The 8828-nt window shown below is 48.8% G+C and overlaps 1 pseudogene; it reads left to right on the top strand.

The window, feature by feature from the left end:
* The first annotated feature begins 8347 nt into the window (after positions 1 to 8347).
* LOC115072449 lies at positions 8348 to 8439 on the top strand (annotated as a pseudogene).
* The last annotated feature ends 389 nt before the right edge of the window (positions 8440 to 8828 follow it).

An 8828-nucleotide genomic window follows, 5' to 3' on the forward strand; every position in this document is an offset into this window, starting at 1 on the left:
ACACAAATACACATAATTAAAAATAAAATCCATAAAAACGGCAATAATAATAAACTAAATATAACTACTCAGAGCTAACTGTTGCTATTACTGTAGAGTTTTGTGAATTTCTTCATCATCACAAGTTCAATCCACATCAATATACTTAGCTCACTCACAGGGAGTAATCTGTTCTCACAGGGTAGCTGCAGGGATTAAACGTGATAAACATGTGAAAAACAGTCACTCAAGGCAGGACCACTCAGTGTGTAAAAGCTCTTAGTGTATAAACCTGGCAACCTAAGTTTGGTCCCTGAAGCCCACAGTAGAAGAGAACCGACTCCTGAAAGTGATTCTCTAATTGTGGTACACCCAATGTGGCACACAAAAGCATTCACACATATATCTTGCACACATATACCAAATCATTTTTTGGTGGGGAGGCAGAAAATTTGAGGTTTTTGTTTTTAAAGTTGTTACCTGTGGCCCAGCCCAGGTCATCACTCTAGTGGTCACTGTTGTATCACTATCCCTCAGCTCGCCCTCCTCCCTCCCAGCTCTGGAGTCATTGCACAGCTCTCCAGCCTCTCTTCTTACCTGGTAACCCCAGCCTTTTCCTTCCATCTTCATCATCTCCCCTTTCACTCACATTAGCACCTTCTATTCCCAGTGGTTTCCTCAGTGAGTAACACATTTCCAGTCTGCAGCTAAAGGGACTGCAGAAAACACAAGCCTGATGGTGAACTGTGTAGGTTTAAACCCTTCTATGACTGCAACTGCTCTCAAGATGAAATCTGAAATTCTTACCACAGCCCTTAGGGACTCCAACAGCCTGGAACATCACCATCTGAAGCCTTGTCCCTTGACCTCTGCATTTGCCTCATACCAGGCTTCCCCGACCCCTGAACTGTCCACGTGGCTATTCCCTCTTTCAGGAACATGCTCCACTTCCGTCTTTGATTAACACCTGTTCGCCTTTCATCTTGGTCTAACTCAGTGAAGACTTCCTCCAGAAAACCTGCCTTGACCTCCCCGAATAGGCCAAACCTCCTCTCTTACATGCTCAAGGAGGGCTCAAACTGCCCTTGGGCTGATATTTCATAGGAGCAATGTATGTCTTTGTGAACTTTATCATCATAAGCTCCATAAGGCATAATGTCCCCAGTGCTGGGCCAGAATCTGTGCTGCTTCAATATGAGAGAAAAGGAATGATGAAGTGAGTACAAGGACCTCACTTCAGCCCAGCTGAATCACCTTCCCCACAGACACTCATTCCCACACATCCCCCTCACGTCCTCCACCTGAGGTGCTCTCCTGCCAACTCTGTTCTTCTGTAACACTGGCTTACCCCTGGAAAGCCCTGCCAAGCAAGTGTGACCATATGTCTGGGCCTGCAGTGGCTTCCACCTCTACCTCCCTGCCTACCCCACCAAAATGATTCAGTCTATAGTCTTTCTTGCTGATTGTGAGCATATCAGATGCACATTGTAGAAATTTCAGACAACACAGATAATGCAGAAAATAGAAAAGAAAAAACAAAACATTTCAAATGTAACTACCCAGAGATAATTGCAGCTGTTATTGTAGAGTATGTCTGCCCATTTTCCCATACGTAGTCATGGAATTTTTTTTAACTTTACAACAAATCAATGAGGTTCATATTATCCTCCCCATTTTCTGAGAGGGGGGGAAGTAAGATAAATTCAATAATTTGTATAAAATCACAGAATTAGTAAGAACAGAACTAAGGCTAAGCCCTAAACCTGCTGCCTCCCTGGCTCAGACTCCCTGCTCTCTCTAAAGAGCTTATAGGGCCTCTAGGCTCTTCCCCCTCTCCATCTCCCAACACCTCTTACACCACTGTCTTCTTTTCCTTCAAACTCCAACCCCAATTTCCTTCAACACACTCCATCTAGCCCAGCAGTTCAACTTCAAAGATGCTGGTTTGGAATTCATTACAGACATAGACCAGCAATGAAGTATACATCAGTGCTGGTTCAATAAGCAACCTGCACATTCTTACAGTGGAATACCACACTGTCAAGAAAAGAATCAGGGGCATGGTGGGTTAGTCTGTAATGATTTCCAAAACAATTTACTAATTTTTTTTAATTTTTAAAAAATTTTATTTATCTTTTTAATTTTATGTGTATGCGTGTATTGCCTGCATGTAGGTAAGGGCATCCGTGTCATGCAATGCCTATGGAGGTCAGAAGAGGCTGTCGTATCCCCTGGGACTGGAGTTACGGACAGTTGTTACCTGCCATATGGGTGCTGGGATTCAAACCCAGATCTTCTGTAAGAACAACCAGTGTTCTTAACCACTGAGCCATCTTTCCAGCTCCAGTTTAATAAATTTTTAAAAAATCAAGATGATAATTTAGTTCAGCTGACTGCCTTTGTAAATATAGAGAATATTGGTACACACATGTACACACACATACACACACACACACACACACACACACACACATGCACATGGTACCAGTAGCTACTTCTGAAAAGGAACACTTTCAAATCTTTAAAACATATTTAAAAGTTTGCCATTTCTATGCATATAATATGTAAAAAACAAAACAGGCTGAGGTGTAGCTCAGTGGTAGAGTACTTACCCAGCATGTGTGAGGCTCTGGGGATCATCCTCAGCACAAAAGATGAAACAAACAAACAACCCCCCCCACAAACTATTCAAACTTTTTCTGACCACCTCGAGCCCATTTTCACTCCACTTATGTGAGTGAGTGAATGTGTGTGTGCATGTGCACAAGGGTACTCACAGGAACACTGGCATGCCCTGCTTCCGCAATGAGGGTCACATAGCTATCATTTCAGAGACCTGAGATTTTGTCCCCTTCATCAGATCAATAGGGTTCTGAAAGATCAAGGATGTCCTTCTTGCCTTCCTCTGCCATCCACTAGCTATGTAACCTTGGACTGATCATTCGACCTCTCTGAAGACAGATTCTGGCTCCTGCCTTGGGGTGGGGAAGACTTGTTCATCAGCCCCCTAACTTTTAGATCTTAAAACACTTTGTCCCTCTGTCTTCTCTCTCTTCTCTGTCTTGGTAGCTCCTACCCACCGTGTGTGTGTGTGTGTGTGTGTGTGTGTGTGTGTGTGTGTGTGCACGTGTGTGTGTCTCATGGGATAGGGGTATGTACCACAGTGCATGTGGAGGTCAGAAGATAACTTTTTGGAGTATGTTCTATCTTCTCAACTTTACGTGGATTCCAGGGATCAAACTCAGGTCACCATATTTGTACAATAAGCACCTTACCCATTGAACCATCTCACCAGCCCTGCCCATCTTTTAAGACCTGCTTTTCCATCATCCTTGAAAGAAGTGGTCCCTCATCTGTTAGCCCCCCTCGCTGTTGACTTCTATCTCACAAGCCCAGCACTTTACTGGAACAACTCCATCAGAATTTGCCTTCCTAATATATTACAGTCAGTGAGGGCAGGAGCTACATGCTCATCATATCTAGCACACAGCACATCTTTCTTGTCCAGATCAATGTCTGGATGGGCACTAGCAGCCCCCCCCACACCCACACCGACACCCTGTCACTCATGAAAGACAGGTGACACCGGGGAACAAGTTCCTCCCTTCTATTTTTACTCTAAGTCCACCAACCTACCTGGGATATCAGGGCATGAGATTTTCCCACCCTCATACCCACAGTCTCAAAGCAAGATTCAATAGGTTCAGATCAAGCCAGGCTTCACTTTCAGAGCAGGGCCCCACCTATGCCAAGGTTAGGCCCCAGACTGACTCCCTGCCCCCAGCCTTTCAGAGAACACCATAGCCCAGCCTAGTCTGGAGGGTCTGGCCCATCAATCGTGCTCCCAGGGGTACAAACCAATTTCTCTTGCTTTCCTGAGTCCGTCTCCCTGGCGAAGCCTGGAGGAGCCTTCAATCGCATTAATCCCAGCCTGGCGGCGGTGACGAAGACAGATTTCTCCACCAAAGGATCCATTTGTATCTCTCGAGCACTCACTTGGTTTTTTCTGTGTGGATGTTCAAAATATCATGAAAAAGGCGTTAGCTGGGTAGCTGTGGTGCAGCGAAATAATAGAGTGATCCGGCAATGCGCTCCTGACCTTGCAGGACAGCTAATCCATCCGCACATCTATCTTAATTATTCCCGGTTACAAAAGAGAAACTCCACCATCCATTCATTCTGGGCTGGCAATTCCATTTTCCACCCCTGCTCCCTCCCCATCCTTTCTCCACCATTCCCCTAGCCAGATAGGGCCATTCACCATAGTTACAACACTCTCCACACCCAGCCCAACCTAGCCAGGCCTGAGCCCACTTTGGTATAATCCACCCCAGTCCACTGACTGCTCCTTGAGATCCAAAGTGCTCTATATGTGGGCTCTCTTCTCTAGAATTCTGGCCAATGTTCACTGAAGGAAGACCAGAGACCAGCTACATAGAAAATTAAGGTTCAGTGGGGGAGAGGGGGAAATCACAGACAGCTGTAGACAGTCTCATCTAGATTTTGACATTTAGACTCCTTTCACACAGACACGGAGGACAGGCCCATGGTATCTTCCATCCTGACCCCAACTTCACCATTTGGACCCCACTGCTTTCCTGGTACTGAATCTAATAGAGATGTTAAGGTGGGATTTTTTAGCTAAGGGCAGATTACATGGAGGGTGTCTTGGCTTGTCTGTGTCCAATCCCTAAAGCCAAAGACCTCACCTACTGCATTCTATAAGGCTCACTGTTTAATACAACCTAGGACACCAGCGCTGGAGAACAAAAGTTGGAGGAAGCCAGGCGGGGCAGTTTAAACTGAGATCCTGCAAGCATAAGGAGGAAGGAAAGGGAGCACAGGGCAGCATGGTGAGAAGGCCCCTGACCCTGTGTGACCCTGCCTGCTTGAAGAACACAATTTTAGCTAATAGTATTAGATCCATTTTGCTAATGCCTGAACCAGTCTCTAAATCACTTTCTAATTCTGCCCCTTAATGTATGATTTTCAGATCCCTCATTTTAATGATTTTAATGCAATCAGCAAAACTGGGCATGTAATTTTCTTGGCTCTGTGCTTGGCCACAGTGGCTCCTGGGATCCCTGGCTCCCAGTTCCCATGGCCTACCCACCAATTCAGCCCTCCCTTCTCTTCTATGCCTCAGCCTTGCTTCAGTCAGTCAACAAGTATAATGTGAGACTTCTCCAGTTCTTGGGGCTGGGAGGGAAACAGAAGCAAGCCGACTCCCAGCCTCAAGAAGCACAGACAGCTGAGGAAGGGATGCAGCGGAAAGGATGATCTGTCCAAGCAGTCAGGTCACATCTCCTGGCCCAGGCTACCTACATTATCCGGGTTAGAGGAGACCGAAGACAGCTTCCTAGAAGGGCTCGATGGCCCCCCTTTCTAGAAGCAGTAGGCAGCCTGGACTGGGCCTGAGGGGGCGGTGTGCAGGGGAAAGGCCATTTGTCCGAAGACAATGGCAGAAAAGGGGTCTCCAAGCGGCTGTTGAGAGCCAATTTGTAGTGGTGACGGCCGAGGTTGCTCCAAAGGCTGGGAACAGCTGGAGCTCCGGGTGACTGATGGGTGGACCCAGGAGAGGGGCCATTGGTCTGGCAGACACAAAGGCCCCGATGGTACTCGAGTGGGGCCCGTCAAAATCATTAAGTGCAGAAGATGGAGCCGGCAGACTTCAGATGGGACCAGTGGTTTGGGGGAAGAGGTCAGGAGCTCGCCCCTCCCTTCCTACCGCCCCTCCTCCATCCACCACCTCCGCTCCGGAAACTGGCCACCCATGGGCCTATTAGCATCTAATTTGCATAGACACACCCTCCTCTGCCGGTAGGTCTTATATGAGCGGTTCAGGCTCTGGGATAACCTGGGGCTGGAGAAGTCTCTCCTGGCTCCCCCAAAGTGGGGACCCAACTCACCCTCAGGCATTGCATTTCCCACCCATGCGTTTCTCTGCTTTTCAAGAAACAAGACAGTCTCCAGGCAGGACCCCGAACCAGGCCTTCCCCGACCCCAGTTCCAAAGCGAAGAAACTGAGGCCCGGGTACTGATGTTTCTACCCATGATCTTCCCCAGGGGTGGGGGGAGGGGACAATCGAACTAGCCGGTGTTCCCTTCCCCCACCTTCAAGAGCCCTCCTCCGCTCCTGTGGCTCCCGGCAGGAGAGCAAAGCAGTGACCCTGCCAGGTGGTAATGATGCGGCCGACCGCGCTGGTCACTCTTGGCCGCTCCCCGCGCGGAGCCCGACCCCCCTCGCATGGGTCACGGCGCCGGCAAAACTCCCTGACACAGAAACACCGAGGGGCCTGCGCGTGTCGGGAACAATCCTCTGCCTGATGGGAAGCGACAGCTCCGCCCCGCCTCCCTGCGCGCCTCCCCTCCACAGCTCCTCCCGCCGCCCCGCTGTCCGCCCAGCCGGCCGGGGGCGCCCCAGCTGCATGCCTGGCCCATCAAGTCTCCCCCGAGCCCCCAGAGTGGCTTGGAGTTGGGAGAGGAGAGCAGGAGACTTCCTAGGGCCAGGGAAACTGGCTTGGGATCTGGGCCCTTCTAGAAGGAGTGGAGAAAGAGAAGTGGTCCGAGGCACAGTTGTCCCGACTCACCACGCCCCCCCCCCCCCCCCCCCCCCCCAAAAAAAAAAAAACAGGACATGATCGATTGAGATAGAGCAATGTGTAGAGCGGGTTCCAGGGTGAGAGAGACTGGTGCAGTTTCATTTTGTCTTTTTGCTCATCTTCATCTCCTAGGCTTTGTCTTTGTGTTTGTTTGCAATAAGCATATCTTGTGTGGTAACCCCCACACACACACACACCCTGTAAACATCAGAGCCCAACACAGTTCCAGACCCTAAGACTAAGAGGAAGGAAAGAAGGGAGGCTATACAAAGCACTCTGGTAGGGCTCTGGGGGATCAGGCCAAGCCAAGCACTAACTCCCAGGGTCAGGGAACCTTGGTCTTCCTCCCACTGCCCCTGCCAAGGTCAGATGGGCCTAGAGAGGGGCACTGGCTGTAAGAGATACAGAAGTAGCCCCTCTGCATTTCCCCTCTCAGAGACACCCATGGGCACTCAGAGACATGCCAGACCAAGCTGGCATATTGGCACACGCCCACACACACCTACACATGAATTCACACATCTGTAGGCATATCCCAGGCATGGTCTCTTACCCACTGGCAGCCCGTCTGTACTCACACCCTGACCTGTTGCTCCCAGCCACAGACGATTCATAGTCTTTGTCTGGTGGTCTCATTCTTGCTCCAGGCCAGAACCTTCCAGGAAGACATGCTGTCTTCAGTCTTCCTCCGCTTTGTCTTGGCTCACCTGGACCCAGGCTCCTCCTCACTGTGTTCCTGACTGGAGGGGATTTGGTGTGGAAGGAACATGGCCTAAGAGAAAAAATGCCAAATTCCCTTTTCAGCCCACCTAATGAGAGACCTCTATGGAGTCCCATTTGAGAGAGAGGTCACACTTCTGCCAACACACTGCCAACCTGCCCAGCTCCTCCACAGAGCTGCCTCAGCTCTCACTCCTGCCCCTTTCCCTTGTTCTTTGTGTCCTGGCCTGGAGCCAGCTGCTCCAGGAGCCTATCCTCCTCCTCTAACTGCATCCCTCCCTCCACCACCATTCTGTGTGTCTTCCCCACTGCCTTTCATCATAACCTCCTCCCAGTTCCACACATCAACTGACTCCTTGGTGAAAAAATGAATGAGCTGAGGAACGCTTGTCAATTTGCCTGGATCTCTGATGCTGAGGGGGGCTGTGTATGAATGAAGAGCAAAGGCAACCGAGGTAGAAGAATCCAAAGTTTGAGGCCAAACTGAGCTACATAGTGAGCCCAAGGTTGGCATGGAGCATGGGTGACATAAGAAGAATCTGTCTTTAAAAAAAAAAAAAAGGATGGAGACATGGCTCAGCAGTTAAGAGCACTGACTGTGCTTATTAGAAGACCTGGGTTCTGTTCCCAGCACCCACATAGAAGCCAACAACCATCTGTAACTCCAGTTCCAGCGAATCCTGCACCCTCTTCTGGCCTCCATAGGTATTACATGCACAAGTGCACTTTATTACATGGCTGCAAAACACCCATACACAGGAAAAAAATAAATGAAATAAAATTTTAAAAGGAGCAGAGTTGGAGAGATGGCTCAGTGGTTAAGAGCACTGACTGCTCTTGCAGAGAACCAGGGTTCAATTCCCAGCACCCATATAGCAGCATACAACCGTCAGTAACTCCGGTTCCGGGGAAATCCAACGCCCCATTGCATGACATGGGTGCACTTACATGCATCCATGCAATATATTCATATACATAAAACAAAAATAATAAAATATTTTTTTAATTTTAAAGGAGAAAAAAAGAAAAAGAAAAGGAAAAGGAGGGTGCTCTTTCAGCAACACATATACTAAAATACAGAGAAGATTAGCATGGCCCTTGTGTGAGGATGACATGTGAATTCATTTTCCACATTTTTTGCTTCCTATCCCTTAAATTCTTTCCTACGGCTCTATAATAAGGTTGACAGGTTGTCTCAGAAAGTGATGCTCTTTCTCAAACTGTTGGACACTAAGGTTGAGAATGTTCAGTGCTCCTGCTGGAGGACAGTGCTATATGGCCTAGTGCAGTGAGGAGGTGGACATCCAATCCTACTGCTCCGGCGTGAGGGAACCTCTGAATGTGTCTCCAGGAAGAGCCCTGCATCCTCTTCCCAAGCCCTTTCTTTGTCCCTAATGGTCTCTTTCTGTTCTGTCATTTCTGCCTAAGATCACTGTCTCCTTCATGTTCCTTTGGCCTTGAACACCTTTCCAGGAAGTCCAGACAGTGGTCCCACCTCCACCTCTAACTAGCTGGTGGACTTGAGAA

This window comes from Nannospalax galili, unplaced genomic scaffold (assembly GCF_000622305.1).
Source record: "Nannospalax galili isolate Female #2095 unplaced genomic scaffold, S.galili_v1.0 scaffold161, whole genome shotgun sequence".
NCBI lineage: Eukaryota > Metazoa > Chordata > Mammalia > Rodentia > Spalacidae > Nannospalax > Nannospalax galili.